General features: G+C 43.4%; 1 protein-coding gene across 1 annotated transcript in view; it reads right to left on the reverse strand.

Moving 5' to 3' along the window:
• LOC142557998 (dermonecrotic toxin SPH-like) overlaps nucleotides 1-5,446 on the reverse strand; it is a 62,563-nt gene extending 57,117 nt beyond the window's left edge. Inside the window, exon 1 of the mRNA XM_075670169.1 lies at nucleotides 5,161-5,446. The gene's annotated coding sequence lies outside the window, so the exon portion shown is untranslated. The remainder of the gene's footprint in view (nucleotides 1-5,160) is intronic.
• Nucleotides 5,447-15,856: the final 10,410 nt, after the last annotated feature.

Below are 15,856 nucleotides of genomic sequence, written 5' to 3' on the forward strand. Positions count from 1 at the left end.
GCAGAGACTAAGATGGGTGTTGAGAAAAATTGGTGGTTTGTGTAAAGGGCTTGATTACCCGAGCATTCTGATTCTTTCCTTTATGTTATCACCCTTTGATAAATTAGCAAGCTATTATTTGTGAAAGAGCCTTCGATAAAATAATTACTAATGTTTACGGTTTCATTCAAATAAGTTATTCAATCAAAGCATTGGGCAACAAAGTGCACGGCAGCTTCACTTTAACAGGAATGACGATGATGGAATGACTACAACGACAAAGCAGACATAGTAGCGATGAGGCACAGTCGCACCAAAATCGCAACGCAGTGACGGCGACAGACTGAAGACGGTGGAGTGATTACGACGTCATGAAAAAAAATTATCACAATGAAATGTAGACGATGAAACGACGACTGCGGCGTGAAGACGACGGACCCACGTCGCGTTTGTCTCAGAGTTTACATGTGCGCTTACGTAAATCGCACTGCATAAGGGGCAATTTTGAACTATGTGTGATACCAGACCATCGTACATTACTTTCATGCAGATACTGTGAGCTGTGATATGGACGTCATGTTCCTCATGTCTACATATCTATCGTCATCGCTTCACCTCTTCATCTTCGGCGCGCTAGTCGTGCTCTTTAAATAAAGCGTTTGTTCGACCGTTTCGCCTCAATTCCCACAAATATATTCGTCGATATGCTAAGCGACCCACCAGATAGCCACGCCAAACGCCGATGGGTGGACAAAAGCTTCGCTTGAAAAGTTGGTTATTGCAGTCGGTACATTTGAGCTTTTTTTTTAACACAACAAACTATATCAAATTCTATGTACTTGCGAAGCACCGCCACTTATGCCTTCCGATGCAAATTTTACATGAGCGGTTCTAAAGTTTTCATTAGGTGCAGTCCTATCCTTAAAGCTTTTCTTTTGACTGCAGCGCTTTTGTATTTAATGTGTCCACAGAAAATTACCCTATATTGTTTTTTTTTTTTTGAAGTAGTGGGGATAACGTTATCATCGAAATATCTTTTCCCACTCGATAATGTTGAACATGCTGGACACGCCCGTAAACAGCACGCTCTTAATATGTATCCTTTTGAAAATAAAATATGAGCAACTTTAACGAAAACACTGCGTCAGATAAGCCGGTGTTTCTTGTTCAGTTGATTTATGCGCTTGGGCGTGCGTTATTTTAGCAGGCAAGGCAAATGCATGTAAAAAAGCTTTGTTGAATTTCTTTTTTGTTTACATAATTTACAACCATGGTGTGTGCTTTATTAGAAACTCGGTTTCCTTTTTTATTTTTCTACGCTAAGTCTAATCCAAAATATTCTTTTATTAAATTTGACACATAGCGTTATATAGCGCAGGTGGGAGTCGCGATATACAAAAATAAGTCTCTTACGCCATGCGGCTAATTGCTGGGAGCAGGTTTTGTGTTCGTCAGCCGGAACAGATGCGCACCTGCTTTGCTCTGCCTGGCTTTTAAACCTGCCTGCAGTAAAAAAATGACCTACGTCAAAATAGCCAGTTTCGCTCTCTAATCAGACTACTGCCTCTAGATGGCAAATAGGCTTACTGAGTTCCAGGTTTCCTGCTGTATATCGCGACACAAAAACGCCTTCGGAGAATAAAATACAATCCAGTTCGTTTGTAATGCCGTTGTTCTGGAGTTTTTAATATAAACGACTATATTCACACATTGTGTAAAGTGTATTATTAAATGCCAATAAATATTTTTTTGGCCGGTAACTCTATTCGATCACTAAAAGTGGGTTCATCAAAGCCCATAAAAACAGTTGTCCGAGAGGTATTAGCGTATGCTTGCTTAGTGTTTTAGTTGCGTCCCGTACTACTATATAAAGAATTCGCATCCATCCCCGTGCCTCAGGCATTCAAGAAATACAGATCTTTAGGTCAAAGGTAACAATCTCAGCCCCACATTTCTCGTATTTCGAATTTTGTATCTTCGAAGAATCATGCTGTGCTTTGTTTTACGAGAACCGCCTAGCTTTTCATTTTCGACCTGTCGCTTGAGGCCAATGACAATGGCAGCACGCTCTAGCTCGCGGGTTCGAATTCCGACGCCCACGTTACGACGGGGGCGAAATCGAGAACGCTCGCTTGCCGTGCAGTAGTTTCTCGTTAAGCAACCCCAGGCGCACACAACTATTCCAGAGTCCTCGGCTACGCAGCACTTCACAGCCATGGTGTTGCATTGGAGCATTGAACCTCACGAATCAATGAATCAGGTTTTTCATTTGCGATTTCAATGCGTTCTAAATTCTCGACGATTTAGACTCTCTTATGTGGTTATCGCATTGCATGACGTAATCTAGGCGTCAATGAAGAGTTGTACAGTTTGTTTTCGCGCGGCTGTAGATCGTAGCAGGAATAGAGTTATTTTCTTTTCTGGAAAGTGGTTTGCCTTGCTAATTAGTTTATATATCACGCTTTCCAGGTACTGTTTAAGTATGATGCCTTGGATAAGACACCTCCAAAAACAACCACGCTTCGACAGCTGCTGAGCCAGGTACAAAAGCCACAAAGCTTATACGATGCATTCTCATTCTGTGCAATGGTTGCTATAAAACACAAAGCGCAGCAATCTTGCAGTGTGCTTCAGAAGCATGTTCCTTGTAGCCACCAGTGCAGCAAGGTCTGGCCACGAGATTGTGCGGATACGAACGCCCGCTTTTCCAACGGCTCAGTTAAAGGATAATCGTAAGAACGCTTCTTCTTGGGCTCGCTTACGACTCTGAGCTATTGGACGCAGACGTAGACAAACACACATACAGACACGAAGCGCCTATACTGTCTACTTCGCCCGTGTATTTATCCGCGCCTTTCGTCTGACAACTAGATGACAATAACCAGCTAGGGGCCAGCAGGCCTAAGAATAGTGCTAAATTACTCTGGGAAGACTAGGCGTTGGTACTTGGTGAATAAGTCAGGTAAATTCTGTTATTGGTATTGTTGTTTTTCATGGTGTTGGCATTCTCACAGTACTTCAAGCTCTTCCCGGGGGCTGGCTATCTGTGTATCTATGTACGCTTCTATCTAACTGTTTCCCCGCCTACCTGGTTCACTAGATAGTCCATGACCGATGATGGTAGTCCACTGACTAGTACATGATAGGGAGAGCGCATCGGACGGCTGTGTTGAAGAAACAGGGCTCCAAACTAACCATCGGACCAACTTGGGTCACTTAGTATGAAGTGATGTGTATACGTGTGCCGCACTCTTCAGCGAGCCTTCTTCTCGCTGACATGGGTCGCGAAACCGAGTGCGTACTGCTGTTAATGAAACTCTATGACGTCGCATAGGAGCACTAGGTACGTGCCACTGGACCTGTGCCGGTCATGAGTGAACCTCTTTCTTACCAACTTGGGCATTAAACAGGTGCCGCTCTTCAAACAACCTCTCGTCGACATTGGTCACTCAGTATGCGCTACTGGGTACGCAGCAAGCGAGGGAACAATGCCCAGCGTTCGCAGGCACGTTCTTGTCCGGAGGTCACGCGCGGAATTTTCGGCAGTGCCACTAGATGGCGCAGCGTGTCCAGAAATAATCCCCAAGAGAGGAGCCCAGTTGCCACATGACGCGTTTCTCAGCGTTAGTTCCCCAAAACATTAGGGACCTGCTTGATACTAACCTCAAGCATCGTCGCAAACTCGTATGTTGCCCCGGCCACGTCGGCCTTCCGGGCAAAGAGACAGCCAACTCTCTAGTTCGAGGTTTCCAAGCAACAGCGGCAGGCTATCGCGCTTCCATACTCTCATCTCCCCACTTCTAGTAGAGACATCCTCACGTATCAAAGACTCGAGCGACAGACATTCGGTTCACCTCACAAATCCCTCAACTGTGCGGAAGCCAACGATCTCCATAAAATAAAAACGAACGCATTCCTTAATCATCGCTTACTGAACAAAATGATTCCCGAAACATGCAAGGCCGAGTGCCGTTAGTGTGGTGGAAAAGCAACTATGTTTCATAACTGATGGGACTATCCCAACGAACCCGCCGAACCATTATTAACTATTACCGAACCATTAATAAGGAGCAGTGGGAGGTACCACTCGCCAGCTCGGATCCAGGAAAGCCACTGGCCCTCATCCAACTGATCCGGCGGGCAGCAAAGGTCAGCGGATCCCTGGATTGAGGGCCCCGACCACATCGACTCCGACTTCTTTCGGCACATAAAGCTCAAATAATGAATTAATGAATTAATCAATTAATCAATCGATGTACGCACCAGCCGCACCATGCATTTCAGAGGCTACGCATAGGCTTAATGGTGGCGGCGTTAAATGGCACCGAGTGCTCACAGGGAAGCGCGAAAGAGAAATCTCGCTGCCGTATACGCCTCATACATAACTCATTCCGACGGTGGCAATACGTTGTGGCACTATATGGATTCAATGCTAAACGCAGAATTATCGACAGCCATCGCGAGATGGATTCTGGGGATTTTTAACGCCTGAGGTTCTTTTTGCTCCTTCAACACGGCACAATATGGTGTCCACTGAATTGCGCGAAGGAATGCTGCCTCACACTTATGTAAACCAAGTACCACTGTTAGCGTCCTTTCACTTCTCCTGAACACTTTTTCATCCAACGTTTCTTTCGTGCACCAACTAAATCCGTTCTGTAACCAATGTTATCTTGCTCTTGGACAGGAGGATCGACGCCGGATCAAGAGCAGGTTGTTCGACGTGTGCGACTGTCGCTTTCTTTCATGACCATCGCTGTTACATGCAGCCCGCCTGTAGTAGTCTGTTCGTAAAAGCATCTGATTCTTACAGGGTTTGTGACACAAGCGCATGTTGCTCGTTCTTATTAAGCAGCGCACAAAAGAACGGATAACGTTTGGGAGGCAAGCTGCACGACTTTTCAGAATAGAGGATAAGCTGCGTCAGAAGTGTCCACTGGCTACAGAAGAATTATTGGCCACAGAAACGCGTGTTGTAAATGCTAGTGCAGGCAAGCAATTCCAAGCTGCAGCAACTGAGTTTCCGAAAAGAGAAAGACACTGCCATCGTGGCGACAAAGCTTCGTTTAAGATATTCCTAGAGCACACACGAAAAAATTTACTACCCCTTAACGAAAAGCTAGTTTCAACTCAGCTTCAATATTTTGATAATTTAGGAGTTCGAAAGCACTTGAGACTTACCTGGGAAAAAGAAGCACTAGAACTTATATCCCAGCAGGTGCTAAGCGTGTTTTCGTATTTAAGGTGGACAGCACTGTCAGGCCGTCGTCACACTGCGTGCAAATCTCAGTCTGCAAGGGCACCACGTATATGAAGTGCATGTCACATCTCCACAGACAGATGAGTAAATTTTGTGAGGTACATGTGCTACCATATCAATGAAAGACATGAGGCATAGGCAACAGCTGCTGCAAAGTTGCTGTTTGCAAGTAACCCCTGTTGCGGCAGCATCGCGATCCATCATTTGTTGCTGTGCACTTGCGTAGCCCATTTGCAATAGGCCAGAATACAAAAGGATTGCTGTTCTGAGCCAAAGTGAATCATATTTCCGAGGTCACTTTTGAAAACAGATGGCAGATGGTTTCAATGAGTTCTTTCAGTCGCTGTTTCACAGAGATACAGATAACACGTCACAAATGACGTAAACTATTTCTGTGTTTTTCCTTTGGAGCCCCTTTCGCTTCACCAGGAAAGCGTGTTTCATCAACTGCTAAACTTAGATTCAAAGAAGGATAGTGGCCCCAACGGGATACCGACGGTATTTCTGAAGGGATATGCCGAGTGTATGTCCTCTTATTTAAAAGTATTCTTGAATACTTTTTACGTACTTATTTCCTTCCACAAGATCGGCGCTGCGCTGCTCTTGATCCGGTGTTCAAAAGTGGAAATCTCCTGCTTCCAGACAACTATCGCCCTGTATCCCTGACAACTGTATGTTCTAAACTCATGGAGCACGCAATACCAAAACACATTATTCATTTTCTGGAAACAACTAGGTTCCTTTATGCAAATAAGCATGGTTTTAGACAGGGCCTCTCAATCGTTGCCCAACTAATCGAAACGGTTCACGATTTTTGAGTGGGTTTAGACAAACGTCAACAGACTGATATGATTTGCGTTGATTTTAGAAAAGAGTTTGATAAAGTGTCGCATAATAAACTGCTTTTTAAACTCCGCCAAGTATTTATCAATAACAATATTTTAAAATGGATTGAAGCATATTTAACAGGTCGGAGGCAACTTGTACGCGTTAGTAATTGTGTGTCAGGCTTTTTGGGGGTATTTTTTGGGGTACCACAGGGGTCGGCGCGAGGCCCATTTTGTTTTTGCTTTATATTAATGATGTGGTTACAGTTGTTGAGTCGCCAGTGGTGTTGAAGGTTTTTGCAGATGACTGCTTACTTTATGCACTAGTTACCTGTAAAAACGATCAGGTAAAATTTAACCAGCTTCTCGATGGTCTTCATACTTGGTGCCAGAAATGGGACATGAAATTAATTATGCCAAAACCACCTTCGCGCACATTACCCGAAAGAAACGTGGTTTCCTTCCAGTATCCCCTTTGAAATGCTATTTTGACAAATGTGTCTAGTTTCAGATATCTTGGTGTATTGACTACTGATGACCTAAACTGGCGCAGCCAGATTGAAAATGTGTGCTCTGCATTGTACAAAGAGCTGTGTTTTCTTCGAGTAAAGCTACGAAACGCAACCAAAGACGTCAAGCTAATGGCATACAAAACTTTTATTCGACCTGTTCTAGAATACGCTGCCGTAGTTTGGAGTCCCCATCAGAAAGGTCTAAATGCTAAACTGGAAGAATTCAAAGACTTGCAGTCCGATTTATATGTTCTAGGTACAAAAAAAAAACAGAATCGGTTACCGCAATGCTAAGTTCCTTCAATTTGGAATTATTAGAAATTAGGTGACAGAGGAACAGGGTAAAATTATTATTTCAAATTCTCCACGGTCATGTAAAGATTGATAAAAACAGGTACATACGTGCACCTGGTAGACTTAGCGAGAGAATAAATCATGGTGCAACCATCCGCCCTTATGCCACCCGCACAAACGTCTTTCGTTATTCCTTTTTTCCTGATGTCATCTAAAAATGGAATGGACTACCTGCACTTATTGCTGAATGCAATGATATAAAAGCGCTTGAAACTCTTGTCGATAGTTTTGTTCCTTGAAATCAATTCAATGTTTTCTTGATGTTCTGCATTCCTGTCAATCATTCTATGCCACTTGTTCGATGATCTTGATATTTTTTATGATGTTTTGTTGTAGTTTTATGATACATTAAAGTTTCGTTCATATCTGTTTTGTATTTGTGATGTATTCCCTTACTGTAATGACCCTCACATGAGGGTTAACAGTATGTTTAAACAAACAATAAATAAAAAACCAATTGTTCCGAATACCCTGTACCCCAAGGTTTATTCTGAAGAAAAATGGGCAATAACGGCGACATGCAAAAACACCAACTAGTTCGCACACTCTCGTTTTGTCACTAAGTATGCGGTGGAACCGCAATGTAAACGCGCAGTTGATCCAAAAGAACGATGCAATAGCTGCACCAGATGATCTACCGTGTCCCACCCTTTCTTTATCGGATTCTTGTGTTTCGCCTGGAACATGCTTGCATATTTTTCTCTTTGGTGACTGACACGAAGAAATTCAGATGAATGAAAACACAAAAACCGCCAGTTGGCGTCGTTTTTTAATCCCGATGCCTCTTGGGTAGGATTCTAGTTCTCAGGTCACGGAGAACTTCAAGGAGGCGGCAAAAAGAAACGAGAGGCAGGCTGGGTGTCCAACTCAAAGGAACGTCAGAGACGTAAGAATGTACTGGGAAAACTTGCGCTTGCAAATGACAATGCCTACAGCTGGAGTGCTGGAGGGGCGACACTGCCAACAGACTCGGCGCTCTTGTAATCACTCTGATAAAATAATAGCCTGGCACATATATATATATATATATATATATATATATATATATATATATATATATATATATATATATATATGTATATATCTGTGTGTGTGTGTGATAGTTGTGATGGTCTATAAAGCATATTGGTCAGTGTGGCGATATGACAATGCTTCCCCAGTAGACAATGCGTTTGAGAAAAGTCTAACGTCACCGCGACATCAGCACTTGAGGACAGTGTTATACAGCGCGCGTATTTACGTAAAAGTGAATGCACAATAACACACATGAAATGTCGGAACGAATAAAGAATGAAAAGTACCACGAGTGAGACTTAATGAAAAAAGAGAGCGCTACGAAGACAAGGACGAAAGAACAACGAGTACGACAGACAAGGCGCCTTGTCTGTCGTACTCGTTGTTCTTTCGTCCTTGTCTTCGTAGCGCTCTCTTTTTTCATTAAGTATGCTCAACCAACTCGCCCACATCAAGCTTCTGCCACGAGTGAGAAACACGTGGCTGGGCTTAATTATTATGACAGTTGGTGAACGCCTGTTTGTACGACATGCCCTGGCGTGTGCGCTTTCGTAAAAATGCGAGACTAGTACTAGAAGCTATTTTCTCAACAGCAGTCTACACTTCTCAGCAGTTATTAAAAAATGATTGTTATACTTCACCATTTGATGTCGCGATCATTTACTGCATTTCATATCTTGCGCCTCTCTCTCATTTCAATAAACCACCGTATGCTATTAGACAACATGCCTTTTAATAGGGTGGATGCACCTAGATTATACACAACATTATTCTCTAGTTATATAAATAATTTTGTAATGAATACACGGGTGCTCCTTGCAAGCTGTGGTAATCTTTGAACTCTAAGTTTGGGCAGCATAACTTGACAACACTAAAAGAAATATGGCGAAAGGATACGGTGTTCAAGATCGGTAGGTTCATGCGTATGAAGATGCAAAGGAGAAATACAAGCGTACAATAAACTATTACGCAAAATGCAGGTGTTAAAACAAAGTTCACAAACATCTTCCATGTTCCGATCTCTAGAAAAACAGCCCTATTTACATATTCGGGAAGATTACATTGGCCCTACTCTGGCATGACATTGCGATGAACATGAGCGCTCATGAATTTGTGAATATTTTTCTCATAGTTTAACGACAGCTACTTATTTACGCAAACTGATCGAAAGCAATCAGCTGCAAGACTAATTGCCATTGTTTCTTTGCTTTAGTAGGCGTGCTTTCTGACTAAGATACTCAATTAAAGGTGAATGCAGAGGAATAATTAAACCTGCTCTGAAGGTCTCTTCCTTAATTATAAAAATGAACCATACAAGAAAACTATTACCGCTTTCTTTTACATAGTTTACGAATTATTGAAGTAAGCTGAAGTACACACAATCGAGAGAGAGAGGGAGAGAAAACAGCCCTTGTTTACATGGCCCTACATTGCGTATGTTATTTCAGCACATCTCGCCCTATGCCTGTCTGCTATAACCCTATGAAGTGATTTCACATCCTTGCCTTTTCACACTTTAAACGAAAAGCATGTCTTCCGAGAATTTTAAGGCCTTCTTGGTTAGTGTTTACCTTTGCGCTGCTCAGCAACGGTTTGTCCAAACCAGTTTGTTGCTTCATAAGCTTTCTTTTTCGATTTTTAATGATGTTACCGCAAGTCAGAATGCGCAGCAATGCTCGCAGTTAAGAAATTTTCCCCATCGGCCGGCTACTCTAAGCGGTAAAGCGACGTGTTTTCTAAACGTTTACAAGCCCCAGACGTCAATGCGACTATTTTGCTAGCTTTTCGTTAAACATGTAGCCTTCAGTCTCAGCTGTACACCAGAACACCGTGAATTCAAAGCACGCCGCCATATTGATTAGCGCCGGTCGCGCCATCTATCCTAAGCGCCGCGAAGTAGCAGGCCTGGGCTGCCACGCCGGCAGATGCGACCCGGAGCGAAAGCGAATCTTCGGCTTTTTAGCTGGGCGGAAGGCGTGCTTCGCGTTTTTTCTAACCTGTCATTTTCGCTGTCTCAATTCAATCAAACTTCAAGAGCTCACGCAAGTCGGCAATGGCCACACTGAGTGCTGTGCAGACTGCAGAAGCGATACATCGGGTAAGTACGCTATTACGTTTGTACAAATCGCGCTCTATATGCTAGAACACGTGCGAGCTTTTTGGCACGTAACCTGTGAAGGAATTTACAGCACTGTGTTGGTGCCATATATTATTAACGCACGCAAAACATCGTCCTCTGCACTTTCAGCTTGGTCTTGTTTGTCATGGTCACTACTGGGTTGACCGCGTTTGGTGACCAACTGGCGAGGTCATTTGACTGGGCTTACAGCCTGCCTGATTAGCAGACGCCTGCCCTTCACCCACTGCACATTGAAAACAATATAGACGTTATAGTAAGAAGGGCTGTAGTTCTTTCCCATGCCATCACTGTTGCGAAGATATAAAGCCCTCTCAAAAAGAAATAGAAAAAACACCAGGCCAATTGTATCGTGCAACCACTTAAGAGTACAACATTCAGAACACAAGCATACAGCACTCGAACAAGCAACATATGATACTAAACCTGCACTCATTGGAAAATGAGGAACTACAGTAGTTATAATGTTAAACTACATGTGCAGTAAAAGCCCGTATAACAGGGCGAGCATGACAGATGCAGGTGTTGTACAGTTGCACATACCATCACAGGGCACATAAAATTACTATCCCTACTTAAAGCTGCATCATCAGGGACCCCTCTGGTACAAGACAACAATCGCACCTGCATTCCAAGAAATTAGCCCCACCAACTGCAGCGTCCTGGTATCAGACCTGTTTCGCTTGTACGAGGTCATATCGGATTGTTGGCGCTCCCTTAGAAAAAAAACACAGTAAAAAAAGAACTGGTGAGAACGAGCAAAATTTTGTTACAAAATACAACGATAATTAAGCACCTTATTTTCCTCGCCATACTAACGGAAAAATTTTGCGCTTTGCCCCGCATAACAGCCCTCACGCAGTTTAGAGCTCAGGAGGCTCAAATGAATTCGTTACGAATGACATCTGCAACACCAGCTCGTAAAGACAGGCGCACTGCTACAACACCTTCGGCGACGTGCAGTCGTCGTTTACGTTTTCGTGCACGCATGCTACGTGACGAGCTGACTTCGGTTTACTTTCATTAGCAATACCGCTCACCAGCAGGGCAACATGCTATTGCCTACAATTTGTCGTTCACGCGTAATGGTCATGCCGTGCAGCAGCTGCAAGCATCGATAACCGCAAACTCAACTATTCCGCTTAACCGTCGAGAGCTCTGCCTGAATGAAAACACGAAAAGGCTTGCCTTTTTGTTATAACCAAGGCGAAGCAGCTGCGCGGGATTCTGCTCTGTAGACTTCTTGTCTAGAAAGTGCTCGGAGCAAACCTGCGTGTTACACATACTACGTTCGTCGGGCGCAAAGTTGAACGTGGCACCAAAATATACACAGATCGAATACTCAGCCGTGCATTTTCACTGCGTTGGTAGTTCTGCAAATAGAATCAGGAACACCTTAGACTTCTGTCAACCAAAAGACCAGGCAGGATTCCGTAAAGGCTACTCAACAATAGACCATATTCACACTATCAATCAAGTGATAGAGAAATGTGCAGAATCTAAGCAACCGTTATATATAGCTTTCATTGATTACGAGAAAGCATTTGATTCAGTCGAAACCTCAGCAGTCATGGAGGCATTACGGAATCAGGGTGTAGATGAGCCATATGTAAAAATACTGGAAGATATCTATAGCGGCTCCACAGCCGCCGTAGTCCTCCATAAAGCAAGCAACAAAATCCCAATAAAGAAAGGCGTCAGGCAGGGAGATACGATATCTCCAATGCTATTCACAGCGTGTTTACAGGAGGTATTCAGAGACCTGGATTGGGAAGAATTGGGGATAAAAGTTAATGGAGAATACCTTAGTAACTTGCGATTCGCTGATGATATTGCCTTGCTTAGTAACTCAGGGGACCAATTGCAATGCATGCTCACTGACCTGGAGAGGCAAAGCAGAAGAGTGGGTCTAAAAATTAATATGCAGAAAACTAAAGTAATGCTTAACAGTCTCGGGAGAGAACAGCAATTTACAATAGGCATCGAGGCACTGGAAGTCGTAAGGGAATACATCTACTTAGGGCAGGTAGTGACGGCGGATCCGGATCATGAGACGGAAATAATCAGAAGAATAAGAATGGGCTGGAGTGCGTTTGGCAGACATTCCCCAATCATGAACAGCAGGTTGCCGTTATCCCTCAAGAGAAAAGTATATAATAGCTGTGTCTTACCAGTACTCACCTACGGGGCAGAAACCTGGAGGCTTACGAAAAGGGATCTACTCAAATTGAGGACGACACAACGAGCTATGGAAAGAAGAATGGTAGGTGTAACGTTAAGGGATAAGAAAAGAGCAGATTGGGTGAGGGAAGAAACGCGAGTTAATGACATCTTAGTTGAAATCAAGAAAAAGAAATGGGCATGGGCAGGACATGTAAAGAGGAGGGAAGATAACCGATGGTCATTAAGGGTTACGGACTGGATCCCAAGGGAAGGGAAGCGTAGCAGGGGGCGGCAGAAAGTTAGGTGGGCGGATGAGATTAAGAAGTTTGCAGGGACGGCATGGCCACAATTAGTACATGACCGGGGTTGTTGGAGAAGTATGGGAGAGGCCTTTGCCCTGCAGTGGGCGTAACCAGGCTGATGATGATGATGATGATTATGGTAGTTCTTCCTATTCACTGCAGCTATCCACCGGTGGCGCATCTTGTCATTCTTCGTTGCGGATGGAAATCGGTGCAAGCTTAAAACACCGCACCGGCACGATTTCCTACGTGTGTTGTACTCTTCGCAAACAGCGCTAAGCAACCTGCTCCTTTTGCGCTGGTTGTTTTGGCATTCAAACACGACGCAGTGATTCCTAGATGACTTCTTGTTCTTTGGATCCGCGTGAACGGGCACATTTCCGTACTTTGGAGTCCTAGAGCTGGCGCTTGCCATGTCTACCGGTCGCCGGCGAACACACTTTGGCAGCCCAGTACAAGATGGCGCTGGTGGACCAGACGATCCGAGTGCGAGAGTATGCGTTCGGTTAGTCTGGGTGCGAGGCTACCGTGTTCTGGTCTATACGACTATTACAAAGTAAAAGTTACGACAAAGAAAAGCTTATGCAACAGCTACAGCTTGCTTGTGACTATTAATTTATGTAATCCTGAGTTTATCGAACCAAAACAAAGCATATAACGAAATCACAGCTTATTATTTCATTATTGGGCGTTAATTAAGTTTCTGCAACATAATTCATTTTCATCATTTCTGAGTACCTACTTTCCCCATCAGCTTTTAGCATAAAAAGAAATTAGCGCACCATCATTTAGTACTTCAATCATGTTTTCGTCATGGTGGCACGTCTGTGTACTGAAGTACGATATATTAGGTCAGTTTTTCTGCCTGCGGTTGGTTTACTGCGTCGTTTTAACGAGGAAGGTATCTACAAAAGGTCGTTCTTTGTTTAGGCTTTCGATATCGATGCAAATCTTTGAGTGGTCATTTTTTTTTTGGTGGGCTGTCCTACAGCTCTACTCTAATTTACGCACTTTTAAACAAGGTTTTGAAGATGTTGGTTCAGATAATCAAATTTAATCGCTTCATTTCACATCAGTCGGACAATTTTTGCTCTTTCAGGTATAATGCAAAACATTAATTCAATTGGTATTAGCATATCACACTTCACGAATGGCAAAAAGCTCCTTTTTACTTCGCGGAGCAGCCTTACTTAGGCTTAATTGACGCGATAACGAAATCTTGGTTTTGACTCTCCCCAGCGACGGTCCAGGACATCATTATTTTGATAGCATTTGGATGAATCTAGACTTAAATCTGTCTGTTTTCTAGAAATACTTTCGATTCTGGAAAAACGGAATGCTTAAATCTAGAAAAGTTTTAGGACATTTCTGAAGCCACAGTGGCCCAAATACTAGAATAACAATTTTGAATGTCTACGCTCACGTACCAGCGCCAACATTTTAGACGAAACCCCAAGGAAAGTTTGCTATATATATATATATATATATATATATATATATATATATATATATATATATATATATATATATATATATATATGTGTGTGTGTGTGTGTGTGTGTGTGTGTGTGTGTGTGTGTGTGTGTGTGTGTGTGTGTGTGTGTGTGTGTGTGTGTGTGTGTGTGTGTTCAATTTGCTCAAGTCCTCTCACAGAGTGAACGAACATTTGGTGAAAACATACTTTAGTGGCCCGCATGTTTCTAGCGGATCGTCTAAGATACTTTACTCATCTTGGCGTGTTCTTAGCGTTTAAGCATGCTTATATGTTTCACCATATCAGCGCTTTTGCACTACCTGCACTAATATCAGCATCATAGGTGAAACATGAGCACTTCTATCGCAAACATTGTGGAAGGATCGACATTTGGGCGAGTTGTTACTGGTTCAACATCTTGAAAGGGCAGCGAAAAAAGACGATGACAGAAGGCAGGAACATACAGGACAGCGCTGAACTCACAACTAACGTTATTCGAAGCCAAACACACACTTATGTACATAACCCATAGCCACGTGTTTGCGTGTTTTTTGCCTGCGCACTGATAATGGCGCCATAGATAGAAGAGCACGTGGCTATGGGTTATGTACATAAGTGTGTGTTTGGCTTCGAATAACGTTAGTTGTGAGTTCAGCGCTGTCCTGTGTGTTCCTGCCTTCTGTCATCGTCTTCTTGCGCTGCCCCTTCAAGATGTGCAAACATTATGTACTATGTGGTAAACATTAACAACGCTAGTGCTCCGTTTGCTACCGGAGGCAATCTTCGCTCACCTGGAGCACGATCGCAAGAGCGTGTTCTCGATGCACTTGTCAGGGACACGGTCGGGCTGCCAGGCAATTTTCCACTGCTGAACAAGGTGGAGCCTCTGTTGGAGAGCTGGCTCTTGTGGTCGCTGCACATGCCTTCTGTTCCGGGTCGGAGTGGAATAGGGCTATACGTGCGCAGCACATGCAGTGTGGTAAGTGTGGCCGCAGCGGACGCACTCTCCCAACGCCTGCATGGAATCCGGGATCGCAGTATGGCTAACAGTGCCTTATATTTGTTATATATACTATGATGAAGAGGATTTTTACGAATATCACATATCACGAATATCACATATCACGAATATCACAATAAGAGTTCTGGAGAGAGATGTAAAATGGGTCAAACGCGAGCACTATAAAGCTGCAATGCGTGCACCCAGTACATCAGAAATCGTGAAAAATGAGGCCAGTGGTTTAGGGCTACCTTCAATTGAAGTTAGAGACAATCTGACGAAATAAAATTTCCGGAAAGGTCCCACAAAAGAGAAGTTTGCGATGCCGAAGCTGCATACTACGCTCTTCCTTACGGTGTTTCTCATAATTTTATTAGTCGTCTTCTGCAAAACACAACAAACACTGGCTGTAGAAAAGCTGCTGCAGTAAATCATGCTCGTAGGTTTGGGACTGTCATTTAGCGCAAATAATGAAGAGTCTAAGAAAACCATGTGGTTATCTCTTTTCTTAATATCGCTGCATATTAGAATTTCGGTATATTGCAGTGTATTATTTGAATAAATACGAGTAACGATGATTTCTAATGAAGACGTTTATAGTTTCGTTAACAGAAGATATTCCTGACAGATGCATTTTAGTACGTCCGTCTTTTATTTGTGATGCACGAATCTAATACAATGCATTTTTGACCAGTCAGTGTTCCGAGTAAAACATGTAAGCGTCCCTGAAGTTGCTTAGTGCTTCTAAGAAGTTCGCCTAAGTCATCTTTCTTTTCGTGGCGAAATATTTTCCACTTGGTGTGTACCCAGCTGCCCTCAGTCCTCAACTATGCG

This window comes from Dermacentor variabilis, chromosome 9 (genome assembly GCF_050947875.1).
Source record: "Dermacentor variabilis isolate Ectoservices chromosome 9, ASM5094787v1, whole genome shotgun sequence".
NCBI classification, from domain to species: domain Eukaryota; kingdom Metazoa; phylum Arthropoda; class Arachnida; order Ixodida; family Ixodidae; genus Dermacentor; species Dermacentor variabilis.